The 17,524-nt window shown below is 41.1% G+C and overlaps 1 protein-coding gene across 2 annotated transcripts in view; it reads left to right on the plus strand.

The window, feature by feature from the left end:
• foxp4 (forkhead box P4) overlaps positions 1-17,524 on the plus strand; it is a 311,486-nt gene that overhangs the window by 12,059 nt on the left and 281,903 nt on the right. The window contains exon 1 of one of the 2 annotated variants that reach the window (XM_061922609.1): positions 2,450-3,047. The exons of the other annotated variant lie outside the window; for it this stretch is intronic. The gene's annotated coding sequence lies outside the window, so the exon portion shown is untranslated. Of the gene's footprint in view, positions 1-2,449; positions 3,048-17,524 lie in introns of those variants that run through there. 2 annotated transcript variants of the gene reach the window in all.

The following is a 17,524-nucleotide window of genomic DNA, read 5'->3' on the forward strand; positions in this document are numbered from 1 at the left end:
CAACCTTGTGGACCGCCTTCCACAGAAGAGTTGAAGCTGTAATCGCTGCAGAAAAGGGGTTGGCAAGTACGGTCATTAAATATGTATTCTGATATATGTTTTTCACAGAAAATGAGCCAAAGTCAGTTTTGAAAAACGTATTAATTGTATCATTTTTTTTTTTTTTTAATAAAAAATGAAAACGGGTCCACGCACCATCCGACTTTTTTTTTTTTTTTATACCGTCAACCGATTTCTGCTGAATTTTTTTTTTAAAGGGGAACACTATCTCCAGACCTATGTAAGCGTCAAAATATGCCTTGATGTTGCAGAAAAAAGACGATATATTTTTTTTAACCGATTTCTGAACTCCTAATGGGTGAATTTTGGCAAATTAAACGCCTTTCTATCATTTGCTCTCGGAGCGATGACGTCACAACGTAATCAACCGCCATTTTTTCAAACACATAAACATCAAGTCAAATCAGCTCTGTTATTTTCCGTATTTTTGACAGTTTTCCTTACCTTGGAGACATCATGCCTCGTCGGTGTGTTGTCGGAGGGTGTAACAACACGATCAGGGACTTATTCAAGTTGATTTTCGTAGAATGTGCATCGATTAGCACGGCATGCTAATCGATGCTAACATGCTATTTAGGCTAGCTGTATGTACATTTCTAGCTATATTTTCATCCAGCCTTTCCCTCCACCCACATTTAATGCCAAACAAACACTTACCAATCGACATATTTAAGTCGCTCCAGTGTCACAAGATGCGAAAGTCCCGATCGTTTGATCTGCACGTTTTACCGGCAATGCTAAGGCAGACATGGCACAGAGATGTATGGATATCCTTCAGATGCATTTCCAACGATAAAGTCAACGAAATCACAAAGGTGACTTTTGTGGATATTATTGACTTATGTGCTAATCAGACATATTTGGTCGCGGCATGACTGCCAGCTAATCGATGCTAACATGCTATTTAGGCTAGCTGTATGTACATTTCTAGCTATATTTTCATCCAGCCTTTCCCTCCACCCACATTTAATGCCAAAAAAACACTTACCAAGCGACGGATTTAAGTTGCTCCAGTGTCACAAGATGCGAAAGTCCCGATCGTTTGGTCTGCACATTTTACCAGCAATGCTAAGGCAGAGATAGCACGGAGATGTATGGATATCCTTCAGATGCATTTCCAACGATAAAGTCAACGAAATCACAAAGGTGACTTTTGTGGATATTATTGACTTATGTGCTAATCAGACATATTTGGTCGCGGCATGACTGCCAGCTAATCGATGCTAACATGCTATTTAGGCTAGCTGTATGTACATTTCTAGCTATATTTTCATCCAGCCTTTCCCTCCACCCACATTTAATGCCAAACAAACACTTACCAATCGACGGATTTAAGTTGCTCCAGTGTCACAAGATGCGAAAGTCCCGATCGTTTGGTCTGCACATTTTACCAGCAATGCTAAGGCAGAGATAGCACGGAGATGTATGGATATCCTGCAGATGCATTTCCAATGATAAAGTCAACAAAATCACAAAGGTGAGTTTTGTTGATATTATTGACTTATGTGCTAATCAGACATATTTGGTCGCGGCATGACTGCCAGCTAATCGATGCTAACATGATATTTAGGCTAGCTGTATGTACATTTGTAGCTATATTTGCATCCAGCCTTTCCCTCCACCCACATTTAATGCCAAACAAACACTTACCAATCGACGGATTTAAGTTGCTCCAGTGTCACAAGATGCGAAAGTCCCGATCGTTTGATCCGCACATTTTACCGGCGATGCTAAGGCAGATATAGCGTCAATAGCTATTCGCTCAATAGCTTCAGTTTTCTTCTTCAATTTCATTTTTGCTATCTGCCTCCATACTTCAACCATCCGTTTCAATACATGCGTACTCTGATGAATCGCTTAGGCCGCTGAAATCCGAGTCTGAATCCGAGCTAATGTCGCTATATCTTGCTGTCACAGGAAAATGGACGGTGGCTTCACAGATAACGAAAACCAGGCACTTTAAAGCCTTTTTTTCGGGATATTCCACGATGGGTAAAATTTTGAAAAAAACCTCGAAAAATAAAATAAGTCACTGGGAACTGATTTTTATCGGTTTTAACCCTTCTGAAATTTTGATAATGTTCCCCTTTAACGCAAAAAAAAAAATGTGCCTTGGCTCAACAAAAAAGGTTGTAAAGCACTGTGGGAGTTTATTGGTGTCTATTTTATCATTTGTGTCATTTCACACTAGCAATAAAGAATAGAAAAAAGTGAGAGGAAATAAAAGTGCAGAAGAGAAAACCAAGTCATCTGAGAGGCGGAGTAAGAGAGGCGCTTTTTTTTTTTTTTTTTTTTTCCCTCCTGTTGTAGAGAAGCTTTGAAAAAGCGCACCTGCTTTTGGAGGCATTACGGTAGCGCACAAACTGTCCCTGTTCAACACGCACACACACACACGCACACGCACACACTATCACACACACTAAGACACACACACACACACACACACACACGCTGCCCTGGTGATTCAAGGCTGATTTCCAGCGAGGAAGCGTCAGAGTGGATGCCAAAAAAGAGCGGAGCAGCCGCGGACAAGTTTGCGGCGCTTGAAAACATTTTTTTTCTTTCCTTCAGAAAAAAACAAAAACCGCGAGTAATTCCTTCGTCGTTGTTGTTGTTGTTGCGGAGGAGTGTGGAAGTTGCGCGCAGTGTGGCACACTTTTAGCCGCACAATTGTTGTGACTCCAGAGGCGCACAAAGAAGGCAGAAGAAGACGCCGGAGAGGACTAACTAACTCCGCGTAATCTCATCTTTTGTCTCCCTCCGCGTTGTTGTTTGCAGTTTTGCATTTTGACGATTATTTTTCAAAGTTTTTTTTTTTTTTTTTAGTCCACCGGCGTGTGTGGCCTTTTTTTTTTTTTTTTTTTTTTTTTTTTTGTCACCGAGAGAGCGAGTGGACGCGCAGGGGGCCGAGAGGAGCCGGAGCCGGGCTGCCCACATGCTCCAACCACCGGCGTGAAAGTTGACTTCTTCCCGACACGAGAGAACAGGTTCATGCACACAAACTCACACTTCCTCTTTCTTTTTTCTTTTTCCCCCTTCCCCACTTCCACGCCTGTATTAACACCGACTTTTTCCCCCTTTTTTTTCCCACGTTTGGCAACTTTAAAAACTCTAACCATGTGGCTTGACTTGATCGCGAGCACTTTTTACTCACCGACTCTCAAACAAAAGTGTTGTTTTTTTTTGCAATAGAAAATGTCCAAAAAGCGGCTTTAAATCGATTTATTTGTAATTTACACTTTTTAACGAAGCTCAAAAGTATACTTTTGCAAAAAAAAAAAAAAAAGTGTGCAAAAAGTCCTTTTGGATTATCCACAAGCGCAATTTTATGATCATAAGTGCTGACGCCACGTTATTTACTAGAGTGTTATGGTCAAAGTTATTTAGAATTTTTAGCTTTCAAAGTTTAAAAAAACAATGCACCCCTCGCTCATGATAATAAAGTCATTGTCTAAAAGAGAAGGGGAAAGAGGAAAGAAAAAGAGGTCTCTAGTCAAAAGGTCAGGGAACAATACCTTCTTTTCAAACCGTTTTGACTTTTGGAAATTTTAACTCCCTCATAGAGTGATTATCGGCAAGAAAAAATTTGTATTTAAAAAAAAAAAACTGTACCAAAGTTGCGTTTGCACATCAAAGTTGAAATGAACTGTAAAGATGTATCAAAAATGGGATTTTTAACTTTATATTTGAAAATTTGCAATCATGTTTTTTGTTAGTTTTGCCTTATTGTGTAATTTGGAGGCATGTAGTTGCATTTGCACATCAAAGTTGAAATTAACTATAAAGATGTATTCAAACATTGATTTTTAACTTTATACTTGAAAATGTGCAATCATGTTTTTTGTTTTTGCCTTATTGTGTAATTTGGAGTGATGTAGTTGCATTTGCACATCAAAGTTGAAATGAACTCTAAAGATGTATTCAAAAATTGATTTTTAACTTTATACTTGAAAATTTGCAATCATGTTTTTTGTTATTTTTGCCTTATTGTATAATTTGGAGTGATGTAGATGCATTGGCACATCAAAGTTGAAATGAACTCTAAAGATGTATTCAAAAATTGATTTTTTACTTTATATTTGAAAATGTGCAATCATGTTTTTTTGTTATTTTTGCCTTATTGTATAATTTGGAGTGATGTAGATGCATTGACACATCAAAGTTGAAATTAGCTGCAGAGATGTATTCAAAATGGGATTTTTAACCTTATATTTGAAAATTTACTATGATGTTTCTTGTTATTTTTGTCTTATTGTGTATTTTGGAGGCATGTAGTTGCATTTGCACATCAAAATTCAAATGAACTGTAGAGATGTATTCAAAATGGGATTTTTAACCTTATATTTGAAAATTTGCTATGATGTTTTTTGTTATTTTTGCCTTTTTGTGTATTTTGGAGTCATGTAGTTCCATTTCCACTGAATTTAACTTCATCCTTTCAGCCTCAAAACTACAATTTCCTTCTTCATTATTAGTCCTTCTCACGCATTCCTCGTCAAGGGCCAGCTTTTTTTTTTTTTTTTTGAAAAGTGGACTGACAGTAAATTGCTGTGGCTTGTAGCGTGTCATGGTGTTGTCCACGCTGACACCAGCATCATTGCCACTTGATTGATGGGCTTAGGGACATTTGTCATTATTCATTTTATTTACCATGCCCTTCATCCCGCTTTTCTCCCATCTTCCTCTTTTCCTCACCGTCCTTTCTTCTTCTTCTATTTCTTCCTTTTTTTTTTTTTCAGGAATTTTTGTTCCGCCGCGACACGGTTTTAATTGCACTTTAACAGTTGATGTGCTAGGAAAGGAATAACAAAAAACATGACGACTTGTCAATCACGCCTTTATGACCTGTAGTCACGTTAGTGTCGTCAGAATTTCAAGCGGTTGCAAAAAAGGGACTGCTGTCATGTGCACGCAGGCCTATATGTATGTATTAAAAGCGAGAAAAAAAAACAAAAAACTTAATGAACTGATCCAAGAGAATGTCATGTGAAAAAGTCAAGTGCAGAATATATATATATATAATATATGTGTGTGTGTGTATATATACTTTTTTAATGTATTTTTTTATTAAAACAAAAATATATATATATATATATTTATTTAAATATATATATATATATATATATATACATACATATATCCATTTATTTTATTTAAAAAATGTATGATTTTTTTCTTATTCCTCTTGTTTAATAAGGACACGTCTACCATTTAGAATGAATCATATATTTTGTTCCACCTCAAACGTAACAAATTCCCTAATAATGACCTTTTTTAGTGACATTTTCATTGAATTTAGTGAAAGTGTTTTTTTAAGCCTCCCTCCACACTTTTGCCCACCCCCCCATTTCTTCCTCCTCCTTCTATCCCGACCAGCTGTGTCTTTTCCATGTCCTGTTTTGTTTGTCATGCGCCGCTGGGACGCGCCTTTATATATCCATCGGAGACTCTCCAACTGTGTGTGTGTGTGTGTGTGTGTGTGTGGTGGATTGTGGCGTTAAGTGTGTGCGGGTCCGGAGACGGGCAATAATTGCAATGAATCTCACGCGCTTAAAAACCCCCTTCAGCCCGGCATGAAAAGCCCGCGACTCGATTGTGTTAGTCCATAAAGTCACTCAGAGCGTCCTCTTGCCAGAATCAAAGTGCTTTTTCCTTCTGATTCCCCTGCAAAAATGGACACTTTTTCAAGTTCTAAATGTCCCGGGCGTCGCTGGTGTCTGTAATATGGCGCTAACCCACCAGTCTGAGTGGGCTTTCCCGTGCAAAGTGATGTTGAAGAGCACCTGTGTGTATGACACCGTTACATAGGCTTGGACCGGCCGGCGTTTTTCTCTTGTCGGGCCACTTACCTGCTAGAAAAACTGAAACGAAACGGGTCGCATACATTTTTTGTTTTTTTACGGAGGCTGGAGAACAGTTAAAAAAAGCAGTTGAAAAACATGGATTTGTTTCATTGTCGGACCTGAAACGGACATGATTACATTAGTGTAAAATATTCTTGTGATTAAGAAACAAATGAGCAATAGGTGAAGAGAACGCTCACTAATGTTTTCAAGTGATTGACGGACGCCTGATTAGACATGTGGTTCTGGTTGAGATTGTTTTTTAGGGCTGGATATACTAAAGACTTAGACATTTTTCAGAGATGAGATGTGTTTTCCTGACGGGTCATAAGGCAGGAGTCTCGTACGAGGCATCCAAAATAGGTCGGCCACCTGTGAGGTAGGAGTTAGCGTCTCTCCCCTTCCTTTTGTCTACCGGCCGCGTCGATCGGTTCGGGAGACCTGTCTAGGCTTTTTCAGAACAGCTGATGGAAAGCGGAAGAGACCCGTTTCCTATGGGGGTTGTTGAAAAGGGAAATGTGAGGACCGGGCGGAAGATAAGTGTGTATGAGCGCAAAAGGCGGGTGGAAGAGGTTCTTGAGGCACGGGTCATTACAGCTGAGGAAGCATTAGATCAGCCTCTCCAGGGTGCGTTTGGCACCTGGGGGCACGGTTGGAGCAAAGAGCGGTGAAGGACTCGGGGGGTGTATGTTGAGTGTGTGTTTATGCGGAGTGTGAAAGTCAGTTGGGTGTCTTCAAGTTCAGCCGGTAAGGAGCGGGAGGTTCGGAAGAAGCTCAGTGGTCTTCCGTAACGAAACCGGTAAATTGAAGTAAAGGTGCAGGTCTCCCGACAGCCACTGGGAGGCAGAAGGTGCAGCAGTTTATGAATTAACTGAACGGTAACGAGCGGTAATGACATGCGGTGTATTTTTCATAAGAACCGCCAGAGACTATCAAAAGTCACTGGAATCCCACACTGTGAATGAATTGTAGTCAAGTCTTTTTTGGAAAAGATTGTCAAATGGGGTAAAAGGACAATTATGCAAACCAAAATAAGTGACTTGACTCCTTAAAACCAGCCATGTAGTTATGTCAAAAGTCATTCATGTTTGCGTGGACATGATCTAAGACTTTTCTACTACTCGCTACTCGTGAGTTCCGGTAGAGACAGACATTCCTAGAAACACGACTGATCTGGATCTTCGACTATAGCTGTCCTTAAAAACAACTTGAAAATGCTCGGTGCAAACACAAGTTGCTGGAATCCCTAAATGCAATGGAATCGTAGTAAAGTCTTTTCCATTGTCAAATGGAGCAAAAGGATGATGATTCAAGCTGAAATGAGTGACTTAACTCCTTGGAGCCATAATTAAAAAGTAGTTATTTCCATTAACATTCATGTTTGCGTGGACTTGACCTAAGACTTTTCTACTTCTCAACAACCGGCTGGTGAGTTCTGGTAGAGACCGACATACCTTAAAACACGGCGGTTCTGTCTTGCGGAGGATCTTTGAGTATAACTATCCTTGAAAACAGCTAGAGACTGCTTGGTTCTAAAAAAAAAAGTCAAACTGCGACTGAATTTTAGCCAAGTCTTTTCCGGAAAAGATTGTCGAATGGGGCAAAAGGAAAACGATACAAGTTGAAATGACTGACTTAGCACCTTGGAAGAGTAAATAAAAAGTATTTATTGCCAAAAATATTCATGTTTGTGTGGACTTTTCTACTACTCAACACACCGGCTCATGAGTTCCGGTAGAAACCGACATTCCTAGAAACACAAAAGTTCTGTCGTGTCGAAGATCTTCGACTATAGCTGTCCTTAAAAACAGCAAGATACTTCTCTGTGCCAACAAAAGTCGCTAGAATCCCAAACCGCGGCTGAATCGTAGCCAGGTCTTTTTCGGAAAAGATTGTCAAATGGAGCAGAAGGGCAACGGTACAAATGAGTGACTTAACTCCTTAGAACCGTAATTATTTCCAAAAACATTGTTCGCATGGACTTGACCTAAGACTTTTCTACTACTCAACAAACAGGCTCATGAGTTCCATTAGAGACCGACATTCCTAGAAACACGAGAGTTCTGTCGTGTCGAAGATCTTCGACTATAGCTGTCCTTAAAAACAGCGAGAGACTTCTCAGTGAAAACAAAAGTCGCTGGAATCCCAAACTGCGGCTGAATCGTAGCCAAGTCTTTTTCGGAAAAGATTGTCCAATGGAGCAAAAGGACAACGGTACAAATGAGTGACTTAACTCCTTGGAACCGTAATTATTTCCAAAAACATTGTTCGCGTGGACTTGACCTAAGACTTTTCTACTACTCAACAAACAGGCTCATGAGTTCCATTAGAGACCGACATTCCTAGAAACACGAGAGTTCTGTCGTGTCGAAGATCTTCGACTATAGCTGTCCTTAAAAAAAGCGAGAGACTTCTCTGTGAAAACAAAAGTAGCTGGAATCCCAAACTGCGGGTGAATTGTAGCCAAGTCTTTTCAGGAAAAGAATGTCCAATGGGGTAAAAGGACGACAATACAAAGGAATGACTTAACTCCTTGGAACCGTAATTATTTCCAAAATCATTGTTTGCTTGGACTTGACCTAAGACTTTTCTACTACTCAAAAAACCGGCTCATGGGTTCGGGTAGAGACCGACATTCCTACAAACACGAGAGTTTTGTCGTGTGGAGGATCCTCTACTATAGCTGTCCTTGAAAACACCTGGAGACTTCTTGGGGCTAACAAAAGACGCTGGAATCCCATACTGCGGGTGAATTGTAGCCAAGTCTTTTCCGGTAAAAAGACAACGATACAAAGGAGTGACTTAACTCCTTGGAACGGTAATTCTTTCCAAAAACATTGTTTGCTTGGACTTGACCTAGGACTTTTCTACTACTCAACAAACCGGCTCATGAGTTCCGGTAGAGACCGACATTCCTAGAAACACTAGAGTTCTGTCGTGTGGAGGGTCTTCGACTATAGCTGTCCTTAAAACAGCTGAAGACTTCTTGGGGCTAACAAAAGTCGCTGGAATCCCAAACTGCGGCTGAATTGTAGCCAAGGGTTTTTCGGAAAAGATTTTCGAATGTGGCAAAAGGACAACGATACAAATGAGTGACATAACTCCTTGGAACCGTAATTATTTCCAAAATCATTGTTTGCTTGGACTTGACCTAAGACTTTTCTACTACTCAAAAAACCGGCTCATGAGTTCGGGTAGAGACCGACATTCCTACAAACACGAGAGTTTTGTCGTGTGGAGGATCCTCTACTATAGCTGTCCTTGAAAACACCTGGAGACTTCTTGGGGCTAACAAAAGACGCTGGAATCCCATACTGCGGGTGAATTGTAGCCAAGTCTTTTCCGGTAAAAAGACAACGATACAAAGGAGTGACTTAACTCCTTGGAACGGTAATTCTTTCCAAAAACATTGTTTGCTTGGACTTGACCTAGGAATTTTCTACTACTCAACAAACCGGCTCATGAGTTCCGGTAGAGACCGACATTCCTAGAAACACGAGAGTTCTGTCGTGTGGAGGGTCTTCGACTATAGCTGTCCTTAAAAACAGCTGAAGACTTCTTGGGGCTAACAAAAGTCGCTGGAATCCCAAACTGCGGCTGAATTGTAGCCAAGGGTTTTTCGGAAAAGATTGTCGAATGTGGCAAAAGGACAACGATACAAATGAGTGACATCACTCCTTGGAACCGTAATTATTTCCAAAAACATTGTTTGCGTGGATTTGACCTAAGACTTTTCTTCTACTCAACAAACCGGCTCATGAGTTCCGGTAGAGACCGGCATTCCTAGAAACACGAGAGTTCTGTCGTTTTCGAAGATCTTCAACTATAGCTCTCTTTAAAAACAGCGAGACTTCTCCGTGCCAACAAAAGTCGCTGGAATCCCAAACTGCGGAAGAATTGTAGCCAGGTCTTTTCCGGAAAAGAATGTCCAATGGGACAGAAGGACGATGATACAAATGAGTGACTTAACTCCTTGGAACAGTAAATAAAAAGTAGTTATTTCCAAAATCATTCATGTTTGCGTGGACTTGACCTAAGACTTATCTACTACTCAAAAAACTGGCTCGTGAGTCCCGGTAGAAACCAACATTTCTAGAAACACATGAGTTCTGTCGTGTGGAAGATGTTTGACTGTAGCTGTCCTTAAAAAAAGCTAGAGACTTCTCGGTGCCAAAAAAAGTAGCTAGATATGAAACCACGGAGGAATCATAGGCAAATCATTTCTGGAAAAGATTTTCAAATGGAGCAAAAGGACGACAATACGAATGAATGACTTAACTCCTTGGAACCGTAATTATTTCCCAAAATATTTGCGTGGACTTGACCTAAGACTTTTCTACTAGCCAACAATCCGGCTCATGAGTTCCGGTAGAGACCGACATTCCCAACAAAAGTTGCTGGAATCCCAAACTGCGGCTGAATTGTAGCCAAGTCTTTTTCGGAAAAGATTGTCGAATGTGGCAAAAGGACGACGATACAAATGAGTGACTTAACTCCTTGGAACCGTAATTATTTCCGAAAACATTATTTGCTTGGACTTGACCTAAGACTTTTCTACTACTCAACAATCCGACTCATGAGTTCCGGTAGAGAACGACATTCCTATCAAAAGTTCCTGGATTCCCAAACTGCGGTTGAATTGTAGCCAAGTCTTTTTCGGAAAAGATTGTCGAATGTGGCAAAAGGACGACGATACAAATGAGTGACTTAACTCCTTGGAACCGTAATTATTTCCGAAAACATTGTTTGCTTGGACTTGACCTAAGACTTTTCTACTACTCAACAATCCGACTCATGAGTTCCGGTAAAGAACGACATTCCTAAAAACACGAGAGTTCTGTCGTGTGGAGGATCTTCGACTATAGCTCTCTTTGAACACAGCAGGAGACTTCTTGGTGCTAACAAAAGTCGCTGGAATCCCAAACTGCAGGTGAATTGTAGCCAAGTCTTTTCCGGTAAAATGACAACGATACAAAGGAGTGACTTAACTCCTTGGAACCGTAATTATTTCCCAAAATATTCATGTTTGCGTGGACTTGACCTAAGACTTTTTTACTACTCAACAAACCGGCTCATGAGTTCCGGTAAAAACTGACATTCCTAGAAACACGAGAGTTCCGTCGTGCGGGCGATCTTCGACTATAGCTGTCCTTAAAAACAGCTGGAGACTTCTTGAGACTAACAAAAGTCGCTGGAATCCCAAACTGCGGCTGAATTGTAGCCAAGTCTTTTTCGGAAAAGATTGTCGAATGTGGCAAAAGGACGACGATACAAATGAGTGACTTAACTCCTTGGAACCGTAATTATTTCCGAAAACATTGTTTGCTTGGACTTGACCTAAGACTTTTCTACTACTCAACAATCCGACTCATGAGTTCCGGTAGAGACCGACTTTCCTACAAACACGAGAGTTCTGTCGTGTGGAGGATCTTCGACTATAGCTGTCTTTGAACACAGCGGGAGACTTCTTGGTGCTAACAAAAGTCGCTGGAATCCCAAACTGCAGGTGAATTGTAGCCAAGTATTTTCCGGTAAAATGACAACGATACAAAGGAGTGACTTAACTCCTTGGAACCGTAATTATTTCCGAAAACATTGTTTGCTTGGACTTGACCTAAGCCTTTTCTACTACTCAACAATCCGACTCATGATTTCCGGTAGAGACCGACTTTCCTACAAACACGAGAGTTCTGTCATGTGGAGGATCTTCGACTATAGCTGTCTTTGAACACAGCGGGAGACTTCTTGGGGCTAACAAAAGTCGCTGGAATCCCAAACTGCGGGTGAATTGTAGCCAAGTCTTTTCCGGTAAAATAACGATAAAAAGGAGTGACTTAACTCCTTGGAACCGTAATTATTTCCCAAAATATTCATGTTTGCGTGGACTTGACCTAAGACTTTTTTACTACTCAACAAACCGGCTCATGAGTTCCGGCAAAAACTGACATTCCTAGAAACACGAGAGTTCCGTCGTGCGGGCGATCCTTGACTATAGCTGTCCTTAAAAACAGCAGAGCGCTCCGTTCTTTACAAGGGACTATTTGTTTTTCCCTTCGGAGAGTAGAGTAAAATGTTTGGTTCTCAGCTTGCTGGAAAAGTGGCCCCCACAACAGATTCAGTTAAAGAGTCCTGGCCTAAGACTAATTGTGTTCAATTGAAGCATCTGAAATAAAACTCCCTCATTGGTCGTCTGGTCTCCCGCTAACTCTTGACAGCTTTAGTTGCGCTATGGATTTTCCTTCACTCCGTCCCGACTCCGTTTCCCTTCCCTCTCTCTCTCTCTCTCGCTCTCTCTCCTCCGGCCTCTGACCTTTTTGTAAGCGCTTCATCAGAGGGACGTTGTTTTTTTTTTGTGTGTTTGTTTTTTTGAAAGCGCCGCGACAGCCTGACAGGGCGGCCCGTCAATCGAGCGCGGCACCGAGGGAGTCCGAACGACGCCGTGACTCAACTTCGTGCCGCTTTCATGCGTATTGAAACGGTTGGGGGCGGGAGTCGGGTGACAGCTGCACTGCATTATGGGTAGGCACGGTTTCAGGAAGCGTCTGCCTGCAGAGACGCGCTACGGGCCTCTGGAGTGCACGGGGCGAAATAGATTTCATCCCCGTTTTGTAAAGTTAGCCAAACTATGAATCCCTGACTCCATATTTGGACCGACGGGGTAATAACCACTTGAACGCATCTCATTATGCCTTCTAATCCGTATCGGGATGTTGGCGAACGCCGGCGAAAGTGACGCGGGGGCCTCTTTTATGGTATTAGTATTTGTGGTATTAGTTCCGGGGGGGGGTAGGGGCACGGGATGCCGACTTAAGCTATTAGCATGTGAGGCGCCGTGCGGGATGATCCGTCCCCTGACAGGAATAGCTGTTAGCCGCTGTTCCGCCTAAACCACGATAGGCGGCCCTCCGGCCCTGACGGATCGACGGTGCTTTTTGACGCCGGTCGGATCGCCCGTGTCCTACCCGCTCTGCGGGCGCGTGACCTCACTTATTTTATACTTACAAATGGAGGCAATTTTTTGGGAAGCTCTCCTCTGGCGCAAGGTGAAGCCACGGGGGCGGTGGGGGTTGCGTGCACGGCCAATTAACTGTCAATCACCGCGTGACCCTCCACCCCCTCCTCTCTTTCTCTCTCTCTCTCTCGACTCTGCACGGAATTCCTCAGGTTTTAAGTTGTTTTTCACACGACTCATCAGCATCAAATATGAGCTTAACGACGATATCTCTAAAGGAGGCGGGGATCGGGATCAAAGCCGATGCTCCTCTGCCCCCGGGGCCTGGAGACCGGTGTCGGGGTGCAATGCTGGTCTGTGCGCGGCGGCCATTGTTGGCCGAGAGACATCTGCCACTCGATTATTCCCAGCTGTTATCTGAATAATTGTGTAATCCCCTCCTCCCTAACACCCTTCATTGCTCCTTTTCCTCCTCCTCTCGCTCCTTCCTGGCCCCCTCGTTCTCGGCACAAGGGCCCTCGCTCTGCTTTATGGGCCGTTTCTTTTGGGACACTTTATTAGGTACACTTATAAATTATATATATATTAAATATTTTAAAAAAAGAGCTATTTTGTCCACTACAATTTCCATAAATACATATAAGACAAAAATGTGCATTATTAGTGTTACGTCTTTCAATAAATACAATTAAAAAAAAAAAAAGATTATTAAAGTTGAGGTGGCGACTTGTCCAGGGTGTACGCCGCCTTCTGCCTGATTGTAGCTGAGATAGGCACCAGCGCCCCCCGCGATCCCAAAGGGAATAAGCGGTAGAAATGGATGGATGGATGGATTAATAGTGTGCAGGTGTACCTAATGTTGTGTCTGAAGCATGTAGGCATTAATGGCCGTTTTGAAACAAGGACTTGAGCACACACTCACACACACACACACACACACACACACACACACACACACACACACACACACACACACACACACACACACACACACACGTCCGCCTCAGACGTCTTCCTTCCTCGCCCCCACCTTGGCTCTCGGAGAAATAAAAAATAAAAAAAGTACCCTAATCCTGCAAGGGATCAAGATTGCTGTCCACTGCAGCTTTGCCAGCCTGTGAATTAGAGACAGCTCTCATGTTCCTAAGCAGGGCTGCGAGTGTGTGTGTGTGTGTGTGTGTGTGTGTGTGTGTGTGTGTGTGTGTGTGTGTTGTCGAGCTTTGAAGACTTCTTCACTGGTGTGCTGGTAAAAAAAAAGTGTACCGAGAGGCAACGGGAAAGTGCAGTTGGTGATTATTGTAACAGTTTTACACCAGCAAAATTACACACTGGTTTAAAAGAAAAGGTTAAAAAAACTTTTTTTTTTTTACTTTATTTTATTTTTTCAACAATTGAATATAATAATTATTTGAACTCTGTTAAAACCTGCAAAAATGGTGCTGTCGAATAACATATTTTTAAAAATATTTTTAAATAGATTAGTTGCCCTTTTTTTGGATTAACCACACTTCCATAATCCAAATCAACCCCAATATTTGGACATCGATGCAATTTATTTTAACTCTGTTAAAACCTGAAAAAAATAGTGCTGTCAAATATTATATTCATGCATATATTTAATTATATTTTAATAATATTTTTAATTGGATTAGTTGCCTTTTTTTTTTATTTACCACACTTCCATAATCCAAATCAACCCCAATATTTGGACATCAATGCAATTTATTTTAACTCTCTTAAGACCTGAAAAAATTGTACTGTCAAATAACATATTTATTCATATATTTGATAATATTTTTAATTAGATTAGTTGCCCTTTTTTTGGATTAACCACACTTCCATAATCCAAGTCAACCCCAATATTTGGACATCAATGCAGTTTATTTTAACTCTGTTAAAACCTTAAAACATAGTGCTGTAAAATAATATATGTATTAATATTTTTAATAATACTTTAATAATATTTTTATTTAGATTAGTTGCCCTTTTTTGGATTAATCACACTAATATTCCAGATCAACCCTGATATTTGACATCAACACAATTTGTTTTAACTCTATTAAAACCTGAACATTTTTGCTGTCAAGTAATATATTTTTTCATATATTTATTAATATTTTTAATTAGATTAGTTGCCTTTTAATGTATTTACCACTCTTTTATAATCCAAATCAACCCCAATATTTGGACATCAATGCAATTTATTCGAACACTGTTAAAACCTGAAAAAAATGTGCTAACAAATATCATATTTATTAATATATTTAGTAATATTTTAATAATATTTTTAATTAGATTAGTTGCCCTTTTTTTGGATTCACCACACTTCCATAATCCAAATCAACCCCAATATTTGGACATCGATTCAATTTATTTTAACTCTGTTAAAACCTGAAAAAATAGTGCTGTCAAATAATATATTTAGTAGTAATTTAATAATATTTTTAATTAGATTCGTTCCGCCCGATTGTAGCTGAGATAGGCGCCAGCGCCCCCCGCGACACCAAAAAGGGAATAAGCGGTAGAAATGGATGGATAGTTGCCCTTTTTTTGGATTTATACACTTCCATAATCCAAATCAACCCCAATATTTGGACATCAATGCAATTTATTTTAACTCTGTTAAAACTTGAAAAAATTGTTCTCTCAAACAATATATTTATTAATATTTTAATAATATTTTGAATTGGATTATTTGCCTTTTTTTTATTTACCACACTTCCATAATCCAAATCAACCCCGATATTTGGACATCAACGCAATTTATTTTAACTCTGTTAATACCCGAAAAAATTTTGCTGTCAAGTAATATATTAATTCATGTATTTAATAATATTTTTAATTAGATTAGTTGCCCTTTTTTTGGATTAACCACACTTCATAATCCAAGTCAACCCCAATATTTGGACATCAATGCAAATTAATTTTAACTCTGTAAAACCTTAAAAAATAGTGCTGTCAAATAATATATTTATTGATATATTTAATAATATTTTAATAATATTTTAATTAGATTAGCTGCCCTTTTTTTGGATTAACCACACTTCCATAATCCAAGTCAAAACCAATATTTGGACATCAATGCAATTTATTTAAACGCTGTTAAAACCTAAAAAAAAATGTGCTGTCAAATAACATATTTATTAATATTTTAATAATATTTTTATGACATTAGTGGCCCTTTTTTTGGATGACCCACGCTTCCATAATCCAAATCAACCCCGATATTTGGACATCAACGCAATTTATTTGAACTCTGTTAATACCTGAAATAAATTATCAATCAATCAATCAATCAATGTTTACTTATATAGCCCTAAATCACTAGTGTCTCAAAGGGCTGCACAAACCACTACGACATCCTCGGTAGGCCCACATAAGGGCAAGGAAAACTCACACCCAGTGGGACATCGGTGACAATGATGACTATGAGGTCCTTGGAGAGGAGGAAAGCAATGGATGCCGAGCGGGTCTAACATGATACTGTGAAAGTTCAATCCACAATGGATCCAACACAGTCGCGAGAGTCCAGTCCAAAGCGGATCCAACACAGCAGCGAGAGTCCCGTTCACAGCGGAGCCAGCAGGAAACCATCCCAAGTGGAGGCGGATCAGCACCGCAGAGATGTCCCCAGCCGATACACAGGCAAGCAGCACATGGCCACCGGACCGGACCGGACCCCCTCCACAAGGGAGAGTGGGACACAGAAGAAAAAGAAAAGAAACGGCAGACCAACCGGTCCAAAAAGGGAGTCCATCCAAAGGCCAGAGCACACAAATGAGTTCCAAGGTGAGACTCAAATGCTTCCACTGAGGTGGCACCTCGAACTGCCACCGGGAGGGCACTCCAGAGCACTGGAGCCCAAACGGAAAAAGCTCCACAGCCCGCAGACCCCCCCTGGGCCCTGGGACTCACCAACAAGCCAGAGTCCCCTGAACGCAGACTTCCCGCCGGGACACACGGCACAACACAATCGGCAAAACAGGATGGGGCCAGACCGTGCAGCACTCCACACGTAAGCAGCAAAACCCCAAAGCCACATCTCAAGTGCACAGGAAGCCAGTGCAGGTGAGCCAGCACAGGCGCAATGCGATCAAACCCTCCTCCTCCCGCCAAAAGTCCAGCAGCCGCACCCTGCACCAACTGCAATCCTCCAATGCCAGACATGGGGAGACCCGAAAACAATACGCCACAGCAGTCGAGGCGAGACGCAACAAACGCATGGACAATGACCTCAGCGCCTCCAGTGGACAGAATGGAGCGAACCCCAGCGATACCACGGAGATGAAAGAAGGCCGCCCCAGCAACGCTTTTAATGTGTGCCTCAAAGGAGAGAGTTGGGTCGAAGATAATACCCAGATTCTTTACCGTGTCGCCTTGTTTAATTATTTGGTTGTCAAATGTTAGAGTTGTATTATTAAATAGAGTTCGGTGTCTAGCAGGATCGATAATCAGCATTTCCGTTTTTTTGGCGTTGAGTTGCAAAAAGTTAGCGGACATCCATTGTTTAATTTCATTTAGACACGCCTCCAGCTGACTACAATCCGGCGTGTTGGTCAGCTTTAGGGGCATGTAGAGTTGGGTGTCATCAGCATAACAGTGAAAGCTAACACCGTATTTGCGTATGATGTCACCTAGCGGCAGCATGTAGATGCTGAAGAGTGCAGGG

This window comes from Nerophis ophidion, linkage group LG16 (assembly GCF_033978795.1).
Source record: "Nerophis ophidion isolate RoL-2023_Sa linkage group LG16, RoL_Noph_v1.0, whole genome shotgun sequence".
In the NCBI taxonomy this organism is placed as follows: domain Eukaryota; kingdom Metazoa; phylum Chordata; class Actinopteri; order Syngnathiformes; family Syngnathidae; genus Nerophis; species Nerophis ophidion.